Source organism: Otolemur garnettii, unplaced genomic scaffold, assembly GCF_000181295.1.
Source record: "Otolemur garnettii isolate 467f Iridium unplaced genomic scaffold, OtoGar3 scaffold00016, whole genome shotgun sequence".
NCBI classification, from domain to species: domain Eukaryota; kingdom Metazoa; phylum Chordata; class Mammalia; order Primates; family Galagidae; genus Otolemur; species Otolemur garnettii.
Genome location: NW_003852411.1, coordinates 11634839 through 11635168, shown reverse-complemented (window position 1 = coordinate 11635168; position 330 = coordinate 11634839).

Sequence of the window (330 nt, the reverse complement as noted above, 5' to 3'; positions counted from 1 at the left end):
TTTTTTGGTTGCAGCCATCATTGTTGTTTGGCAGGTCCTGGCTGGGGATTCGAACCTGCCACCTTAGGTGTACGTGGCTGGCACCTTAGCTGGTTGAGCTATAGGCGCCGAGCCAATGACGTCTTTCAAAGGACAGAAGTTTTTTCCCCCCTGCCCAATAAAAGGAAGAAGTTTCTGATTTTAAAGAAATTCATCAATTTTCTATTTTTATGCTTCATGCTCTTTGAATCTTATCTAAGAAAGTTTAGTCTATTCCAAAATGGAAGGAATTTGGACACAGTTTTCTTTTAAAAGTTATATAATTCCAACTTTATATTTTATTTCCTTGAA